Raw genomic sequence first — 20,921 nt, 5'->3', positions numbered from 1 at the left:
ACTCTTCAATGAAATTAAAAGGGAACCAATGCTCCCGAATTTAATACTGGAAGCAAGCATCACCTTGATCCCCAAAGCAGAGAAAGACCCAACCAAAAAGGAGAACTATAGGCCAATGTCATGAATGAACATAGATGCAAAAATCCTTAATAAGATAATGGCAAACAGAATGCAGAAGATCATCAAGAAGATCATACAACCTGATCAAGTGGAATTCATCCCAGGGACGCAGGGATGGTTCAATATATGCAAATCAATCAATGTAAAACACTATATCAATAGAGCCAAGGACAAAACCATATGATTATCTCCATAGACACAGAAAAAGCATTTGACAAAATCCAACATGCATTTATGATAAAAACCCTACAAAAAATTGGAATAGATGGTCTCTACTTCAAACTGATAAAAGCCACCTATGAAAAGCCAACAGCCAATATCATACTAAATGGTCAAAAACTGAAATCCTTCACACTAAAATCAGGAACAAGACAAGGATGTCCACTATCACCACTCCTGTTCAATAGAGTTCTGGAAACATTAGCCACAGCAATTAGAAAAGAGAAAGAAATAAAAGGAATAAAGATAGGAAATGAAGAAGTCAAATTATCATTATTTGCAGATGACATGATACTCTGTATAGAAGACCCCAAGAACTCCACCAAAAGTCTTCTAGACTTAATAACCAAGTTCAGTCAAGTAGCTGGTTACAAGGTCAACACACAAAAATCAATAGCTTTCTTCTACACGAATGACAGACTCACTGAGAGAGAAATAGGGCAAATAATTCCTTTCACAATAGCATCCAAAAAACTGAAATACCTAGGAATCAACCTAACGAAAGAAATCAAAGACCTGTTCTCTGAAAACTATGGCACTCTGAAAAGAGAGATTGAAGATGATATCAGAAAATGGACAGACATCCCCTGCTCCTGGGTAGGAAGGATTAATATAGTGAAAATGGCCATACTTCCCAAACTGCTATATAGATTCAATGCAATTCCAATTGAGATCCCAGCAGCATACTTCATGGACCTTGAGAAAACAATCCAAAAATTCATTTGGAACAAGAAGAGACCCAGAATAGCAAAAGCAATTCTAGGTAACAGAGACATGGCAGGGGGTATCACAATCCCAAACCTGCAACTCTACTACAAAGCTACTGTGATAAAAACAGCATGGTACTGGCAAAGAAACAGACCTGAGGACCAGTGGAACAGATTAGAGGATGTAGAAACAATGCCAGACACACTCAGCCATCTCATCTTCGATATAGGAGCCAAACACCCTCACTGGAGGAAAGATAGCCTTTTTAATAAATGGTTCTGGAAAAACTGGTCTTCAACTTGCCAAAGATTAAAACTAGACCTGTATCTCTCACTATGCACTAAACTAAAATCAAAATAGATTAAAGATCTAAATATTAAAATAGAAACTCTGAACCACAGAGCTTAGGTAGAACTCTTGAAGACATCGTTGTAGGAAAAGATTTTATGAACAAAACCTCAGTTGCCCATGAACTAGCACAAACAATCAACAAGTGGGATCTCTTCTTATTAAAAGGCTTGTGCACAGCAAGAGAAACCACCAGCAGTGTGAAGAGACAACCCACAATGTGGGGAAAAATCTTCACCTGCTCTTCCTCAGACAAAGGTCTACTATCTCAAATCTATAAAGAACTTAAAAAGATCAGATCTCCCAAATTTAAAGACCCAATCCGAAAATGGGCATCTGAAATGAACAGACATTTCTCAGACAAAAAAGTAGAAGTAGCAAATAAATACATGAAAAAATGTTCAACATCACTGGTCATTCGAGAGATGCAAATGAAAACAACGCTGAGATTCCACTTCACTCCAGAAAGAATGGCTGCTATCATGAAATCAACCAATAACAAATGCTGGTGGGGCTGTGGGGAAAGAGGAACCCTGCTCCACTGCTGGTGGGACTGTAGACTGGTGCAAGCACTGTGGAAATCAGTATGGAGATACCTCAAAGAACTAGGACTGGAAGTCCCATTTGACCTTGCTATTCCACTGCTGGGGATCTTCCCCAAAGAATTAAAAGAATCATACCACAGTGATATATGTGTGCCCATGTTCATAGCAGCACAGTTTGTAATAGCTAAAACTTGGAAACAGCCCAAATGCCCATCAACTGGAGACTGGATAAAGAAAATGTGGTTTTTTTTATAAAATGGAGTACTACTCAGCCATAAAAAATGAGAAATTAGAGACATTTATAGCTAAGTGGATGCACATTGAGGCGATACTTTTAAGTGAAATAACTAGGACACACATGAATAAATACCGAATAGTTTCTCTGGTGTGAGAAACTGAAAGTGTAAATAAGGACCAAATGTATAATAGGTCATGTGAAATAGGAAGAAAAGGGGCAAAGGGGAAGGAAGTGGAAGGGCTAGGGGAAAGGATAGAAGGGAATGGGATTAATATGAGAAAATGGAAAAATAGGAACAAAAATCTTTGTAAATAGGGAGGACTGGAGGGGTTGAAGGGAGGGCTGGGCAAGGATGAAAAATAAGATTATGTAAAGAGAGATTATGAGAGATTAATCAAGAGAGATTATGTAAAGGTGCAAATTTCCAATGATGAATGTCATTATATTGTATACCTAAAATGTCTCAATGATTAGAATGAATAATCGATAATATAAAATAGGAAGAAAAGGTCCAAAGGGGTAGGGGTAGTGGGCAGCGCAGGGGAAAGGAAAGAAGGGCAAGGAAAAATGATGAGAAATGGAAAAAATGGAAATAAAGTCTTTGTAAATAGGGAATGGTGGAGGGGGTGAAAGGAGGGCTAGAAATGGGGAAAAAATAAGAACCAAGATGCATTATGTAAAGGTACAATTCCCAATGAGAAATGTAATTGTGTTGTATACATAAAATGTACCAATAAAAAAATGTAACAAAAAAAATGTTTTTCACTTGAACTTTAGTATATAGCGATGTTACTGTCAAAAATAATTGTAACACATTCTTATAGTTTCTACAGAATTGTTTTATCAGCAAACGAAGATTCTTTTTGCTCTTTAAAGCAATTAAATTCAAGCTATCATGGTGGCGGCAGGAATAAAAAGTAGTATAGTGACTTGAAAGACTTTAGCTCTATGAGACTGTTAAATATAATTTTCACTCCTTTATTAAAATAATAATGCAAATCTTGTGTCTGACAAAGAACACCATACATTTGACATTTATAATCCCCGATCAGGCTGTGAATTTGAGGCCACCACTGTTCTTCAGTCTCTGCTCAAGTCCAGGGGATAATTAATGTGCATTTCGAGTTTGCTTCTGACAAACGTCATGTGTGCCTGTTGAAAAATCACTTTGGTTCATAGTCTTGTTTCTGCTGTGCAATATTCTTTGGTATATAAGGTCTGCATTTTAATCTCGATGGCTTCACAGTTTTCATGGAAGTTTTGTATGTTTCGATGTATTTACTTATACCACCTTTTCATCAGGTGTGGAACTTCAGTGATGATACCAAGGAGAGATACCAGCCAGTGTGATGCAGTTTACTACAACCAGGCATCTTAAAATTTCTTCACCCATTTCTGTTTACTTTTAACTGTAAGCTAGGCCAAGTTTTATTTTGCAAACTCTTCATGAAATTATTGTTGTTATTATTTTTATAGATATGTTTATTATCAAACTATGCTTTGGCCAATGTTTACCTTTATTTTGGCTCCTCTCTTTAAAAAACTGCTCTTTTTCAGATCCAAAGAAATCAAATCAATATTTCAAATCAGTTTTTTTAAATATGAAAAAATAATCTTTCTCTTTATAGTTTTAATTTTAATGATTATGTACTTTTTTAGTGTTGCTAAATCTCAGTTGAATTTTTTGTCTTGGTTTGAGTTACTCTGCTCAAGTAAGTATTGTCTTCAGATTCCATTACAAAGCAACATTTTGTTAGGTTTCCAATAAAAATTTTAAAAGGTTAACATTGTAATAGTAATATGCCATCTTTCTACATAAAACATGAACTCATATGAGTAAGAGCCTTTGCCACAGCTCTGTGGAGGAATGACTGAGTAGCTCTCTGGATTTAACTCAATCTCTGAAATCAGCCAAGGATACAGAGCATGTGCAGTGACCTGGAAACCAAGGGCAACAGAGAGGCGCCCCCTGTGACCTGGGTAGAGAGAAGGGCTAGGTACCACTTAATGGAGGTAGCTGAACAGATTACCTTCTAACTCTGTGCACTTTCCTGTGCATGTTACACAGATCCACACACATGTTTCCCATATCTGTGTTTTCACAGGATTATTGGAGCTTAGTGCAATCTGACAATATCACAAAACATTTCCTACTTAATTTCCTATTCCCTGAGTGAGAGCTTGTTCAAATGAAAGCATGGGTACAGGGAAAGGAGACTCGTGATAAATCATGTGTTTTCACAGACACGTGACATTCTTTCACTGGGGCATTTCTGGAGATTGTTTTTGGCCTGAATTTTATGAATATATAACAGTTTATTCATGACATAAGAATTTTAGGAGCTATTAGTAATGTTATTAATCTCTACTACTTTCTTATAGCGAAAAATATAGTTTTCTGTCTTTTTAAAAAAACCTTAATGACAAACATCTTGCAAATTAGATTTTCATATATTTCATCTCTTTCATATGCTCAATTTAATCTATCAGAGGCACACATTGTGGAAGACATCTGGTATTGAGCTTATGCAGCTGGGTTTCATTTGTAAAGGTTTTGAGCAAATTTTGGTGCTTGCCAACAATAATACAGCAGTTGGTCAGTGTGTTTTCTTTGTGACAGCTCTGTGCAGTGTGGCACAAAAGACCTGAGTTCAGGTTCAGATTATTTTCCTTCTCTTTCTGGCTGGACTGGTGAAAATGGAGGGTTGTATCAGATGTTCAGGAAACACTGGCTGTGGGCTCACTGCACTAACTGTTGAGTAGTATCAGCTGATGGGCAATGTGCGTCCACAGTGGGAAAGCTGAGAAACAGCCTCCATTCTCACAGTAGGTGCTATGTAGTTCCTACCTCAGCATCACTGTGCGCCTGTGTAAAGATTCAGGTCCCTGTACCCTATCCTGAATGACTGAGCAAATATTTGAGAGTTGAGTCCCAAAAGCTTCAGTTTAATAAACAGCCCAAGGGATTTCATACCCATTAGATCCAAGTTAGGAAATTGGCATTCATTCTTTACATACAGACAGAATTTCAAGTCTCCCCCTATATATTTCCAAGAAACTATTTTATTAATAAATATTTGAGAGGAATTGCAGAGTCTGTTTAAAAAATAATTTAGTTACATAGCTAGTTTAGACATGCTTTCATAAAATATTACATTAGTATGACCCGTTGTTTAATAAAACAATAGTCCTAGTACTATTAAAATATTTTCCCCAGTGACAATGAAGGAGGTCTTAATTTACTTAGAACAATCCAAGTATGATCTGAAGGGTTTCTAGGAGAGTGAAATGAAATGGAAATCCCAAATTTTCTGTCTCTTCTTTGGATATATTTAATTAAGTAATTTCTGTCTCCAGATAGTCATTAAATACCTGTCAGGCTCCCGGAATTGTTTTCAGAGTTCAGCTTTGTAAACTATTCTCAGGAAGCCCCTATTGTTTGGGTGCTCCTGAGGCTCCCTGTGCCACCCCCGTCAGACATGTTGTTCCCAGTGAGAATAATTTATGTCTCTGTGGCTGTCTAGCAGTTGTGTGGACTGTTCTGGAAAGAAATGAATTCATAACTCTCTTTTCTGCTCCTGCTGGAAAAGCTCTCTGCCAGAATTCTTACTACCTTAGTTTAGCATTGTTTTGGTCATTCTAACTTCAGAATTAAGTTTTCCAGACAAACACTTTTGGGTTCCAGGGCCATATGGAAACATACCCATGGGATGTGTATTGATGTCTCTTTGGAAGAAGTTAAGAGGTAGTAACTGACTGTTGTTAAACCGGCAGTAACTAGAAATGTACTTCGATTTTTTTTGTCTTTCTTTGAAAATTAGCTCTTAAGATAGTTATTTTAGAGAGCTTCTTTGTCCCTTCAGGGTCTGTATTCAAGCTAAACACTGTCATACATGCACGTATGTACACACAACTTCATGTACATAGGCAACACCCCACAGTGTGTAAAATAAAGAGGATAAGAAGAGGGGGCGATCTGAATGCCTGGGATTTGTCTTGTTCCATGATCTGTGTCATGCATAGACTACATCTGTAGCTTTTTAAAAGTTTCTGGATGAACCTCAGCAATGCAGCTGTCTCTAATGTACTGTGAACCTTGAAAAGGAATTTTCTTTCAAGTAGGAGCGGAAGTAGTTTTCTGTGTGGGATGATAGAGCTGAAGATTTCCTTCAACAGAAAATAAAGTGCCATTATGTGCATGAATGTCTACATGATCTAAGACAAACCTAGGGGGATATATACTAAAGGAACTTGCATTCACATTTGAAAAAGCCTTATTCAAATTTAATTATCCACTCCTTTTTCTCTCATGTTTGCATGTGAGGGTAGTGAGGCACTGAGCTATTAAGCACTTGTCTAAGTCACATTTTTAGTATTAGAGGCAGAACAGAACATTGGATCCTAGAGTTTTTGTTTTAGATCTTCAAGAATTACGTGTCTGATTTTAGACTTGCTACTCTGGCTTAAATGTTCAGAAAGCAAAAACAGGTCTTTGCCATATGAACACTGTATTTAAGAGGCAGATTATAAACACACACCACCACCACCATGATGAAGAATGAATTTCAGTGTATGAACCAAGCTTAGTGCTGATAACTTCTGATTGTTTATTCTAATGCATTCTGTTTTGTAAGAAGTACTCTATACTCAACCATATTTAAACCATCATAATTTAGGACTGCTGGGAATACAAATTATATATAGCTTGTTCTGAGCCATAATACCTGAAGTGTACCTAAAGTGAGAATGGAACAAAGTTGAGAAATACATATGAGTCCTAGGAAAAAATTTTGCATTTCATATTAAACAATGGAAAATGGTTTTCTTCTTCATCTTCATAAAATATTCATCTAAAGAGGTTATTTGCAAAATATTCTGAAAATTTCCTTTAACAGAAGATATCCTTTGGTGGAACAGAAAATTTCCTTTAACAGGAAAGATATCTCCTGTTTTTAGATAGGCAGAATCCATGTAGTGACAATAGACAATAGCCAAAACTGTTATACAAATGTAATACAATTCCAATCAAAGTACCGATGGCATTCCTCACAGAATTGGAGACAACAATCCTAAATTCACATGGAGACCTAAAATAGCAAAAGTGATTCTGGGCTACAAGGGCAAGGCAAGGGGCATCATAATCCCTGATTTCAAATCATACCACAAAACTACAGTGGAACAGAATAGCAGATGCACAAACAATTCCAAGCACAGTCAGTTACCTGTTCTTTGACAAAGAAGTGGAACACCTTCCCTGGAAGAAAGATAGCCTCTTTAATAAATGGTGCTGGGAATACTGGCTTTCCACATGCTGAAGAGTAAACCTAGACCCATGTGTCTCACCATGTACTAAAAATCAAAATGGATCAAGGATCTAAATATTAAAACAGAAACATTTAATCTTCCAGAAGATAGAAGAGGTAAAAGTCTTAAAGACGTAGGCAAAGACTTTATGAACAAAACCCTGATTGCACATGAAATACTACAAAGAATCAGCAGCTAGGGTCTTATCTTATTGAAAAGCTTTTGCCCAGCAAAAGGAACCACCAACAGAGTGAAGAGACAACCCACAGAAGTGGAAAATATTTTTACTAGCTACTCCTCAAAGAACTAATATCTAGAATATATAAAGAACTCAAAAAATTAGACTCCCAAATTTAAAGACATAGTCCCAAAATGAACATCTGAAGTGAGTAGACATTTCTCAGATAAAGAAGTACAAACAGCTAATACATGAAAAAATTTTCAACATAACTGATCATTTGAAAAATGTAAATTAAAACAGCACTGAGATTCCATCTCACTCCAGAAAGAATGGCTATCATCAAGAAATCAACCAATAGCAAATGTTGGTGGGGCTGTAGTGAAAAAGGAACCCTTCTCCACCATTGGTGAGAGTGTAAATTGATACAACCACTATGGAAATCAGTATGGAGAGTTCCCCCAAAATAAAAACAAAATAAAACAACAACAACAAAACAAACTAGGGATTCCATTTGACCCAGCGATTCCCCTTTTAGGTATCTTCCTGAATGACTTAAGAGCATCATACCATAGCGATATATGCACACCCATGTTTAATAGCAGCACAATTGATAATAGCTAAATCTTGGAAACATCCTATATTTCCATCAACAGATTAATGGATAAGGAAAATGTGCTATTTATGGATAAAGAAAATGTGGAGGATTACTCTGTCGTAAAGGATAAACTTGAGACCTTTTTAGGTAAATGGATGCAGCCTCAGGCCATAATTTTAAGTGAAATAAATCAGATACACAAGTTTAAATATCACATTGTGATAAAGTGAGAAAGCCAAAAGATAAATAAGGAACAAATTGGCAGATAGATATTGGGAGGTAGGAAGAACATATTTGAATGGGAAGGGGAACAACGGAGGAAAGGGAAGGGAAGGTAGGGAAAAGGGATTTAAAAAGAATAGAAGGAAAAAAATGGAAACAAAGCTGTTATAAATGGAGAGTGAAAGAATGGAGTGGGAAAAAGAAGAGAGTTAAGATATTATGCACAGGTACAAATTCCCGATGATGAGTGTGATCATTATGTATGGCAACATGTACTAATAAAAGAATATTCTGAGTAGATCTGACTGCAAAAAAGAAATGTGATCTGCAGTTTTACACCTTGAGAGTGAGTGGTAACACTACTACAGATTTATTTCCTAATGCTAAAATTGCATGGTTATTTTTCCTTTCCATTGGAGGGTATCACGTCTTGGGATCCTCTAGATTTACACACTGAGTTTTATGGCATTGAGCACTTCCTGTGGAATGTTTTAGAGTAATTGGCAAACTATCTTTAGAAGGTAAATTGTTGTTGCACTTGTCCTAATTTTTCTACCTCTTCATTGATGATTTCTTCAGGAACTGCAAATCCGTCTTTGGTTTTGCAAGCTGAATGAGAATGCTTGGTCTTTTGTTTGGTGGCTTTGTTTTGATTTGTGTATCCGCTACTTAAGGGTTTTGAAGATGGGTTGAGAAACCAGTATTGTTTGTTTGTATTTTAAAAGATACAGGAAGGGCCGGGGATTTAGCTCAGTGGTTTCACCACCTGCTTCAAAAGGGCAAGGTCCTGAGTTCAATGGCTGGTACCAAAAAAAAATATATATATATATATGTGTGTGTGTGTGTGTGTGTGTGTTTGTGTGTGTGTATATGAGAAAGTTATGCCCTGAAGGTTCTATAATGTTTTACTTTTTGTTTCATCATTACCTTATTATCTACAAAATAATTAAAAGGATCTAGAGGTAAAAGCAAAGCAGCATTCTCCCCCCCCCCATTAAGTTTATTGGTATGAATTTTTATTGGTATAAATTGGTATACATTTTAGGTATAAAATACAGTTACATACATCATTGGGATCTTGTACCATTACATGAGTATCTTGATTCTTATTTTTTTCCCCTTCCCGGGCCCTCCCTTCACCCCCTCCATCCTTCCCTATTTGCAAAGATTTTGATTCCATTTTTTTCATTTTCTCATATTTTTTTCTTTTCCCTTCTTTCCTTTCCCCTACCCCTCCCACTTCCACTGCTCCTTTAGACCTTTACTTCCTATGACACAATATCAATTATACATTTTTAAAATTACAATATCAAGATCTAGGAGACATTACCACAGATTTTACTGAATTTAAAAAGTTATAGAAAGCATATTACAAAAATCTGTTTTGAAATAAATTTGACAACTTCTAAGAAGTACCTTGGAAGACAAATTAATGAAACTAACACTGGAGGAAATATAAAATTTGAATAGCATCTATTAAAGAAAGTATATTCCTAGCTTGAAAACCTACCTATATGACAACAACAGGCTCGTATACATTTTAACTGAAAAATTATATCAAATTTTTAAAGAAAAAGGAACACATCTCCCCTCATTTTAGGAAATCAACATAGTGCTAATCCTAAAACTGGATAAAGATAATAGAAGAGAAAAGTATGAACATAGATAGAAATTCGTTTAAGAAAACAAACTATTAGAAGTCAGATCTGGCAGGATGTAGAAAGTGGTTTTATTATAGGGATGGCAGTGTTGGTTCAGCATTGGAAGATCCACCCCCAAAAGTCATCATTTTAACAGAGGAAAGGAAAAAGCCATGTGATCCTGTCACTAGTTGGAGAAAAAGTATTGGACTAACTAAATTCTACAGCTGTTCATGGTAAAAGCTATCAGGAGACTAGAAGTAGAACAGCACCTTCTCAACAGATTAAAGACATGTACTCCATACTTCCAGTAAAAACGCCTTATATGAATGGTAAAGATACAATGCTTTGTCCCTAAGGTGGGGAACAAGGGCAGATATGCCTAGTCTTCATCTGTCCATTAAACTTTGAAACATAGGCCTAAACCAAAACAGTCAGGCAATAAAATGACACACTTAGGATAGGATTGGCAAGGTAGAAGCAAAATCTTTATATGTAGATGAAATGATCATCTACAGAGAAAATACTAAGAAATCTCTAGGGGCCCCTAGAACTTGTATTTGAATTTAGCAGGATTAGAAAACACAAAGTATATATAAAAATTAGGTCTATGTGTACTTGCTATAAATGAAGAATTGCATATTAAAATTTAAAAGTTATGTAGGAGTACGAAGGACCTAGAAAAGTAAAAAGAAAAAGAAAAAGAAAAAAAAACAGTGTTGGAAGACGTTTAGTACCTAATTTTAAGACTTCTTCTAAAGCTACAGTAATCAAGGCTGCATTGGCGTAAGGAAAGACATATAGATCATTGGAATACAACAGAGAAGCTAGAAATAAAACCACACATATATGGTTCACTGAGTTTTGAAAGATTATTTAACATTAACATTTTATAGAATATAAACTCAATTCAAGAACCGAGGAAAAAATAGTGTTTTCAGCAAATGACACTAGAACACCTGGTATCCGTATATAAAAAATTAACTTCAATCCTTTATTTGCATACATAAAAATAATTTGAAAGGATCTATGACCTAAATATGAAAGACAAAAACTATAAAACTTTAAGAAGAAATTATAAGGGAAAATGTTTATGAATTTAGGGTAGGCAAGAACTTCCTAGGATACAAAAAACATGATGTATAAAAGAAAAAAATTGATAAATGAGATTCCATCAATATTTAGAACTTTAAATGACATCGTTAAAATGAAAAGTAGTCCTTAAACTGACCATATTTACAATGGATATAACCTATGATCAGAATATATAAAGAACTCTTACAGCTCATTATTAGACAACACAATTAAAAAGTAGACATAAGAAGATGATAAATAGCCAGTGCAGTACAAGGAAAGGTGTGCAACACTAGAATCAGAAAAATACTAATCAGTACAATAACAAGATTGAATTATACATTCATTAAGGAGATGAAGTTAAAAGTTTTAAAAGCCTTGTCATGACTTTTTCTTTTTGTTGGATTCTTCCCCTTTGCATTTAATTTGTCACGCCCAACAGATTCATTCTGCTGGGCTTCCTGGGGTTGTGATCCTCATTATCTTTTCCTAGGATATTGTCTGACATTTTTTGGAGTGTTGACTTGGTATTCATGAAGTTCCTAAGGTTTTCTTTTACCATGAAAGTATCTTATTTCTCCATGAATTTTGAAAGATAGTTTTGCAGTGTACATCAATCTGGGTTGGAGGCCGTTTTCCTTTAGGACTTGAAATACATCACTCCAAGCTCTTCTTGCCTTGAGGGTTTGCATTGAGAAGTCTGCTGTGATTCTGATGGGCTTTCCTTTGTGTGTGATTTGTTTCTTTTCTCTCACTGCTTGTAGAATTTTGTTCTTCTGTTGGATTTCTGGAATCCTAACTATTATATGCCGATGTGTAGATTTTGTTTGATTAAGGCTAGCTGGAGTCCTATATGTCTCACTTATCTGTATGTCAAGTTCTTTTCCCCTCCTTGGGAAGTTTTCTGCCATCACTTCTGTGACGAGTTTTTTTATGTCATCTGCACTCTCTCCTCTTTCTTCATTGACTCCAGTCAATCTTATGTTATTCTTCTTTGCATTGTCTAGCAGCTGCTGGATTGATTTCTCATGTTCCCTTACAATTTTAAAGCAATTTTTCTTTTCCTCCTCACTAATTGCAATCTTATCTTCTATATGTGAAATTTTATCCTCACATTGGTATATTCTGCTGTGCAGACTTTCAATGGAGTTTTTAATCTCTTGGAAATCTGTTTGTATCTGTTTTATGGATTCCATTTGTTTCCTATGTTGGGATTCCATCATATTCCTCAGATCCTCTATTTTTTTATCTGTGTCCTCTCTAGATTTATTAATCATGTCTTGCACCATGAGCAAAATCTTTGCTGTTATCTGAGTAATTATTCCTGATTTCATTTTTCCCAGATCTTCTTTTGTTGCCAGTTCAGAGAGTCCAGGTGGTTAAGTATTAGATTGTTTCATCTTGTTTCCCTTTGGGCTTGCCATAGGTGATCTGGAAGTCTGTTTTTGAGGCTTGTTTATGTGTCTTCTCATTTGTATTGCGAGGTACTTCTGGCACCCATGCGGCTCACCTTCTCTGCCCTAGGAGCCTGGGATGGCAGTGGAGGGGCTTCCTTCTGGGTGCTGGGACCTGCTGAGCTTCTCTGCCCTAGGAGCCTGGGATGGAGGCAGGGAGCTTCCTTTTGGGTGCTGGGAGCGGCTCAGCTTCTCTGCCCTAGGAGCCTGGTGTGAACAGTTTTTTATGTCACCTGCACTCTCTCCTGTTTCTTCATTGACTCTGATCAGTCTTATGTTATTCTTCTTTGCATTGTCTAGTAGCTGCTGATTGATTGCTTGTGTTCCCTTACAATTTTAAAGCAATTTTTCTTTTCCTGGTCACTAATTTCAGTCTTATCTTCTATATCTGAAATTCTGTCCTCATATGCACTCATTCTGCTGGGTAGACTTTCAATGGAGTTTTTAATCTCCTGGAATTCTGTTTGCATCTGTTTTATGGATTCCATTTGTTTCCTATGTTGGGATTCTATCATGTTCCTCAACTCCTCTATTTTTTTATCTGTGTCTTCTCTAGATTTATTAATCATGTCTTGCACTATGGGTACAATCTTTGCTGTTATCTGAGAAATTATTTCTGATTTCATTTTTCCCAGATCCTCTTTTGTTGCCAGTTCAGGGAGTCCAGGTGGTTGAGTATCAGAGTGTTCCAACTCATTTCCCTTTGAGGTTGCTGTAGGCGATCTGGAAGTCTGTGTTTGAGGCTTGTTTACGTGTCTTCTCATTTCCACAGGGCGGTTGGGTTGGGCGGGCAGGGTGTGTGTGTGTGTGTGCTACTGGTGCCCGTGTGGCTCACCTCCTCTGCCCTAGGAGCTGTGGAGTTCTAAGCAGCATTCTTATGTTTGCATTAAATATTAATGACCTAATAGAAAATAACTGAACATTTTATTTGCAGTTTTATGATTTAAAAATCCAGGGATACAATGCCAGTATTTGTTATCTTTTACCTTGAGAATGGCTGCATTTAAAAACTTTAATAAGCACAGTAATGTAAGGATATTTGCCCTTTCACATATAATAACTTATTATGATTTTGCAGTTTTACAGTTGTACTAATTAATATAATGTGGTTTTGGCCTAGGGTAGGCTATTGATGTAGATGCTTTATTATCTCCATTGAATAAATGAAGAGACAAGTACAGAGAAGTTAGATAGTATGTTCAAGTTTACAAAATCAGTACACAGTATTGTCAAAATTAAAATCATGGCAGTCTAGCTGCTGAGTCCATTCTAATAGCTGCACTATACATCTCTTAGAGGAGAACATTTGTTTGACTGAACGTCCAAAAACTCCACAAAACAATTTAGAATTTGTTAACAGTAAATTTAATAGTTCAACAAAACAAACTACAAGGAAGCACAAGAACAGAGTATACACTCAGAAAGCATATTGCATGATATAAAATTGAGAAATATTTATTGTATGTAAAGAATCCCTTCAAAAAGGATAAACTTTCAAAAATAGCAGAAGACAAAAACATGCCATTCACAGAGGAGAAGGACATAGATACGAGAAAGAAGCCACACAAATGGCAAGTTATAACAGTCTATGATTACTAAAGCTTGGCACAGATATGGAGAAGTGAGAAACTTTAACTGCTATTCTTTGGAATATAAATTGAAGCATTTTGAAGAGATATATCATTTATATATAGATAGATAGATAGATAGATAGATGAGAGTTATATAGAAATATTCATAGATAAATAATGATTATTTAGATATATGAAAAACACAAGCAATAATAGAAAAATTAATAATGTAGAATTCATCCATTAAGAAATAACTTTTGTGCCAGGGATTTAGCTCCCTGCCTCACAAGTGCAAGGTCCTGAGTTTGATCTCCGATACAAAAAAAAAAGAATTAACTTTTGTGCTTCAGAGTGCATCAACAAGAAAGTGAAAAGATAACTCACAGAATCAGAAAAACTATTTGCAAATTATATATGTGATAATGGCTTGAATCCACACTATATAATATAAAAACTATTACAGATTGACCATGACCTGTATTAGGGAATCTAAAGCTGATATGCTCATAATTTTCCATCTGGATGCCAATGGAATAAAGCAAACTTCCTGGTTTCTCTACCTTGAATGAACAGCATTAGCTAAATGTGTCATTTTAGTCCTGTAGATAATAGTATGTCACAGTACGTTATATGTGTGTGTATATATATATGTTTGCTAGTGTGTTTATTTATTTATGAGATGGAGTCTCACTATATTGCCCAGATTGATCTTGAATGCTTAGGATGAAATGATCCTCCCCCTCAGCTTCCTGAGTAGCTGGAATCCAGGCATGTGATACTGCAATCCACGGGAAAAGATCTTTTCCCTGTAAATCTTAGATGGGGATAATTACACAAAATCTGATTGTGTTACACCTGTCCTTAAGAGTCATTTTGATGATAGCTGCAAATAACTTTATTTTACTTCCAGGTGGCCTTGTTTTTATGTTTCATTGCAACATGGGAATTAAAATACAGCAGAGAAGACATTATTACTCTTAACCTCCATAGTCCTATAAACCACTGGTGGTGAGCCCATGGCATGTGTGCCACAGAGGGCTGTTTGTTATCATGGAAAGCTCTTATAGGTTCGCCATCACTGCTATAGACTTGGCTAGAGCATATTACACTTAGATCTGCTCCAGGATTTTATTGTTTGGGAAACAGCATTGGCCTTTTCTGATGGGAATGAGAAGACTTGAATTTTAATTTGTTCCTTTCTACTAAGTACTTATGTGACTTTGGACATCACCATTTAAATCTCAGAAAAATTGGTTTGGACCAGTGTTACTGCATTTCTAAAATAAATATATAATGACTTGGGGAGACCATTTTTTACTTCACTTGTCACACTTAGGTAACACATTTGGTATCTCCCAATGTTGTGATGTGCTGTGTGCATTCAAGAGAAATATTAATATATGGAGATCACATTCTGGTGGACTGTCAAATATAAAGAATACTTTTGAGAAGAGATAGGTATGTATCTGACTTACAAGGAAGGATGGCTCAATCCAACTGAGAACTAAAGGCTAATAAAGAGTTATCTGGGCAAAGAAGAGAATTAAACACATTCCAGACAGACAGACCAACAGGAGCACAAGCCCAGAGAGAACCAGAGGCCAGCACTGCAGAAAACCACACACAGTGTAGCTGCAGAGTTGGAGGAGGAGTAAGAGCAGCTAATTGGAGCTTGTAAGCAGGATACAGATGATAAAGGTGTATGATAAACAATATGGAGAGTGTTTAACTTTTTACAAAATTTACTACAATAAAATGCATTGCTATTCATCTCCCTTAAAATATTCCCCTCACATCAAAAACACTTTGTCTCATTATTCTTGACTCTCTCTGAAGCAGCTCTGGAAGTCCTCTTTCATGAGTGTCCTTAGTTGCACAGTCACTACTGCCTGGATGATTCAGATGTTTCCCTTTCATGGCCATCTTTACTGTGCGGAAGAGATAGAAGTGATACCATGCCATATCCAGTGAGGGAAGTGCATGAGAACGCACTCTACCATGATGATTTTATTTTGACAGAAATTGTCATAAATAAGAATTCATCAAATTGTCAAATTGATGGGATGATCATGAAATAGCATGAATGTTTAAATTTTTAAAAATATTGCAGTAAAAGACACATTACTACTATCTCCCTTAAAATACTCCACCTCACTTTGAACCCACTCACGGCCTCATTCCTAGAAATGTTTTTTTTTATTGTGATATTTATTTTTTTTTAATTTAAACATTCGCAGTATCTTTTGATGACCACTTGTATGTGGAAACATAAATCCTTGGTCTGCTCTTAACAAATAAAACATTAACTATATTCCCCCACTGTCCTCTTTCAGATAATGGCAAATTCCATCCTTATAGTGATTAAGACAAAGCCCTGGCATTCTTTTTTTTTATTAAATTCTTTTATTGGTACATTGTAGGTATACAACACAATTACATTTCTCATTGGGAATTGTACCTTTACATAATGTATCTTGGTTCTTATTTTTTCCCCATTCCTAGCCCTCCCTTCACACCCTCCACCCTTCCCTATTTACAAAGACTTTATTTCCATTTTTTCAATTTCTCATCATTTTTCCTTTCCCTTCTTTCCTCTCTAGCTTTTATTTATCTCTCACCTAATACACATGGCATACAACAATTATTTCAGTGCCATCTTTATTGAGTACTTGTGTATACCACTTCAGAGTCCTCTTGAACCTACTCTTCACAGCTGTCATGTAGCAGGAAACAGTCCCCTAACTTCATTGACCAGCTTTTTGAAGCTGGAGTTGAACACTGTCTTCCCTCTTGGCTCCTGCTCTGCTCTGTCTTTGTTGCAGCATGGGGTCACCTCCAGGAATATAGTGTAGATGGTGTGGTCATGCACAGCCTGGAAGTCTTGGGACAGAGACCTGCCTGGGGACTAGACCGGGTCAGCAGTGGATCAGAGCTGACAGATATTCACTTCTTTTTTCTCTGTAGTTTGGATATACTTAGACTCACTTTAAAATACATCTAGTGAGAATGAACTAGATAACATCTTTGAGTCACCAGTATTTACTTCTCAATTTCTTACCCCCAAGTCATGCATTTCAAATAAACTGCCTCTGTGAAAGCAGCTGTCTTTGGCTGTACTTTTCCAGGAAACCAAGGTTATAACAATACCCTCAAAATATATCTCAAATCTGACCACTTGTCATGACTGCCATTACCACCCATGTCCACACCAAAGTTGGTACTTACCATAGTGATTACAGTCACCTCCTGACTGGCTCTTTGCTTTTGTTTTTCCTGCCTGTATTCTCATCACAGGACCCAGAGTGAAAGTTTTCAACAAAGCTCCATGTGATCTCTTCTCCAGTTCTCTCGAATTTAGCCTTCTACTGTGGTTCTTGCTGAGCAGACTTGTGCCTGCCACTACTTGGGAGCATCAGGTGCGTTTCTACCCCAAGACTCTTGCTTGATAGTCCTTCTGTCTAGAGTACTCCTCCACTTTTTCCCGTAGCTCATTCTCCTCTTCATCTCTCCCTTCTCAGGGATCACTCTTTCAGTGAGGACATTCTAATCATCCTTTTAAAAATCAGTTACTTGCAATAATAAGTCTTATTCTCCCTCCCTATTCTGTTTTCCTCTATAGCAGTTAGCAGATTTGTATACTACCAAGGCATTGTGTTTGCTGTCTGTCTTTGTTCACTGACTGAGCACTGTGACTGCATGGGATTGTGTTTGTTTCTTTCCACTGCTGTGTCCTTGGATCTAGAACAGAGCTGGGTGTCTGAAAGGTACCCAGTAAACACTTGCTAAGTAAATGATTGAAGGCACAGGTTAGGGAATGTAATTCTGGCTTTGATGTGGAGATGGTTAAAGGTAGATAATGAGGCTAAAAAACAGAGATGGGAAGGCTGTTGCTGTCCATAAGAAAGGATAAGATGTTCATTTAGCATCTTTTTAAGAGAATGAGTGGAGAGATGAGGAAGCATTACAAAAAACACTGATGCTATTTAAAAAATTATTCTGTTGTAGATGGTTTAGATATAATGAATATGAGAGGACAATATGTAGGAAGATCAAAGATTTTGGCTTTGGCAGCTGGGTGGGTGGTTATGTTCATCTGAGTGAATGTTGAAGAAAGAAGACTTAGAAAGGAAGGGATAGGGTGGAGAGGCTTCATGGGGAGGCACTGACTTAAGATTTAAACACGGTGAGTTTGTACCAGCCAGGACTTAGGGCACCAGGGGGCAGGGGCTCAGTTCTCAGCTGCATGTGGAGACCTAGTGTCCGGAAAGGGCAGTCTGGGTGTTGGGCAGGGATTGGTTCCCGGAAGCAGCCCAGTGGCCTTTCAGAACCAACAAGAGAAATCACGTTTTACTCTCTGCGTTCCTGCTCTGGCATAGGAGTTCTTATCTGATATCTCTGTTTATTTCTTAGACTGTTTAAAAAAAAAGAGAAAATTTTGGGAAAAAAGAAAATTCCTTCATTCATTTTTGCTGCTGCATTTTGAAAGTATGAAAAAGGCGTTTATTGAAGATGAAGTGTCTGAGTACCGCTAGAGTGCAAGGAGTTTACCTTTGGCTTGTCCTGGCTAGCTTCAAACTCTGTTTTGCTTTCATAGCCATCTTCTTTTATTGAAAACATACTGAAGTACTTTTTCTTCCTCTAGTCCCCAGAAATGAGTGAGTTCTTCAGTATAACATTCAGAATACATGAAATAAAAAACATCTACATGTTTTAAGGAAGATTTTTGGCATTTGTCTATCTGCTTAGTCATATCAAATTTTTAACAATTGTGTTCTTCATAAACACGTTTTTCATGTATTTTGAGGCTTAGGTATTTGCCAACAGCTTTCATACCTCTGGTGATTTTTATTACCATATTTAGTAGAAAAGAGCCACTTGTCTTGAACTAGTCTTCAATCTTGAAATTTATTAAAGAATTTTATTTCTCAGTGGGGCAGTGTTGTTTGAAAGATTACTTTATACACATTGCTGGGCCAGTGGGGACTAGAGCTGGGGAAATACTGCTCGAGGGAATTTAAAGAAAACAAAATCACTGATCAGTGATCATTTCTTAGTTGGTGAGCTTAAGCCGTGGGTGAAGTCTTTGACTTGTTACTTAAATTTAATAATCCTTGCATTTAATTTCATCATGTTAATGATGTTAATGATCTCCCAGTCTTAGCTTACATTGGAATCAATGGGGCTTAGAAGCATTTAAGCTGTATTGCCTGAATGGCTCCTAATATAGCATAGATTCTAAATATGTATATGGACTCTAAGCTATATTCCTGGCTGTGAAATTTCAATTTTTGCTTTTTTGGATGGAAGATATTATGAGGCTTATAATTCCAGTTCGTGCAATAGTTCACGTTTAATTAAATGGATTTAAATATTTGTTTAAAAAAAACTGGTTATTTAACAAACTTTATAAACTTAGAATAGCTATATAGTTTTCTCCAGAGATTCAATAACTCTCAGTCAGGATACTCTAGGGAAAGAGTCAGTGGGGTGTGTGAGTGTGTGTGTGTGACTGTGTGCATGTGTGCATACAGGCTTATAATAATGAACTGGCTCATGTGACTATGTAAGTTAACAAATCCCAAGATCCCAAGGTGGCAAACTGGAGACCAAAACGTCTGATAGTGTTTCTAGTCCTGAAGGCTTTAAATCAGAAACAGCGGAGGTTTCAGTTTGATTTTGAAGGCAGAAAGAACAATTCATGTTCAAGCTGGCAGCCAGGCAGAAGTCTCTTACTCAGGAGGATCAGTTTGCCTTTTTGTTCCATTTGGGCCTTCAGCTGATCACACCCTCCCTGCATTTCTGGATCCACCATTTACAGGTTAACCTCAACCAGGCAGGCTGTCATGGAAACACCCAGAATAATGTCTCATTCTCATTTATCTTTGTTTAATCGGCCTCAGACTGTGACAGATTTTGTTATTAGATTATTTCCATTAAAATTACTGATTTTAAAAACTAATAACAAAATTGTCATGCACACACACAAAAACAAATGGTTCCCATAGCAATCTTTCCTTCCAAAGGTTTTAGGATACACTGTTAATATGAAACAGATTTTTACAGTTAGTCAGTTGAGGCAAACAGTTCTGAAACCTTTTTCACTGCTGATTAAGATTTACAAACAACTTTCAGCAAACTTACAAGCAGCATGAGCTGTGCAACACTCCACTACAGGGCACAGCTACACTGCTTTGGCCTGGGAGGCTCAGGCTGATCACCTGAGTGGTGAAGCCACTTCTGTTGCTGAGTTATTTTGCTGTAACCAGCGCTGTTGCCGTGATGAACATTTTTGACAGACACATTCTTGACATTGAAGCCCACATTGTCCCCAGGAGGAGGTTCCCTCCAAGCTTTATGCTGCACTTCAGCAGACTTTTTTCTTCAGCTGTGACACTGACTAGAGAGTACAGGTGACTGCCACCCTGCATTTGAGAAGACCAGCCTGCCCTCAGCCCACAGGGACCTTCCTAATCCCACCAGTTTTGTACATATTGGGGTGGGGCAGGCATAAGGGTTTATCAGCTAGAGGATTGGTAATAGGAGGCAGCGCAGAGTTTCAGGCATGGTGGGTGATGGTGTTGCCCATATTTCTCTGTCTTCCATGCCTGGAATAAAGTCATAGCAGCACCTGCCTCCATTGTTTTGTGAGTATTCCAACCAGTAATTGACACACATGCTACTACTGTGTAGGGATTATGCCAC

At 36.9% G+C, this 20,921-nt stretch overlaps 1 protein-coding gene across 14 annotated transcripts in view; it reads left to right on the top strand.

The window, feature by feature from the left end:
- Nucleotides 1-20,921, top strand: part of Bmpr1b (bone morphogenetic protein receptor type 1B) — a 444,906-nt gene that overhangs the window by 328,089 nt on the left and 95,896 nt on the right. Inside the window, exon 5 of one of the 14 annotated variants that reach the window (XM_087215816.1) lies at nt 17,514-17,635. The exons of the other annotated variants lie outside the window; for them this stretch is intronic. The gene's annotated coding sequence lies outside the window, so the exon portion shown is untranslated. The remainder of the gene's footprint in view (nt 1-17,513; nt 17,636-20,921) is intronic. 14 annotated transcript variants of the gene reach the window in all.

This window comes from Heterocephalus glaber, unplaced genomic scaffold (assembly GCF_053883595.1).
Source record: "Heterocephalus glaber isolate CG9 unplaced genomic scaffold, H.glaber_assembly_v1.0 deba00001454, whole genome shotgun sequence".
NCBI classification, from domain to species: Eukaryota; Metazoa; Chordata; class Mammalia; order Rodentia; family Bathyergidae; genus Heterocephalus; species Heterocephalus glaber.
This window is presented reverse-complemented; position numbering and strand designations above follow the sequence as displayed.